The sequence below is a fragment of the Colobus angolensis genome, unplaced genomic scaffold, assembly GCF_000951035.1.
Source record: "Colobus angolensis palliatus isolate OR3802 unplaced genomic scaffold, Cang.pa_1.0 Scaffold65, whole genome shotgun sequence".
NCBI classification, from domain to species: domain Eukaryota; kingdom Metazoa; phylum Chordata; class Mammalia; order Primates; family Cercopithecidae; genus Colobus; species Colobus angolensis.
In genome coordinates this window covers 4,451,319-4,451,959 of record NW_012120154.1, presented here as the reverse complement: position 1 = coordinate 4,451,959, position 641 = coordinate 4,451,319, and positions in this window count along the sequence as shown.

The window sequence follows — 641 nt, the reverse complement described above, 5'->3', positions numbered from 1 at the left end:
GGGCTGGACTGGCTGGTCACTGAGGGCAGGGGCAGGGCCTGTGTCTGACTCCCTCACCCTTCCTGGGACCTGGCACAGTGAGTGCTGTGTTTAATGAATGAGTAAATGAACGGTGGCTGCAGTGGTGCAGGCCTGAGCAAGAGAAGAGGGGGAAGGAGCAAAGAGAATATAGCACCGGGAGCCCTGGAGGGATGACAGAATTTAAGAATGTTGGAAGAGGCCAGGCGCAGTGGCTCACACCTGTAATCCCAGCATTTTGGGAGGCCGAGGCGGGTGGATCACCTGAGGTCAGGAGTTCAAGACCAGCCTGACCAATGTGGTGAAACCCGTCTCTACTAAAAATACAAAAATTAGCCGGGCGTGGTAGCGGGTGCCTGTAATCCCAGCTACTAGGCAGGCTGAGGAAGAAGAATCGCTTGAACCCAGGAGGCAGAGGTTGCAGTGAACTGAGATCGCACCACTGCACTCTAGCCTGGAAAACAGAGCGAGACTCTGTCTCAAAACAAAAACAAAAACAAAACAAAACAAAAAAACACCAAACAAACCGTAATTATCCCCTGTATTTGCCTTCCTTCATTAGAGCTGATCAGAAAGTTTGATGGCAGTGAAAGTCATTCTGTGTTGGGGTCGAGCATCGAGCT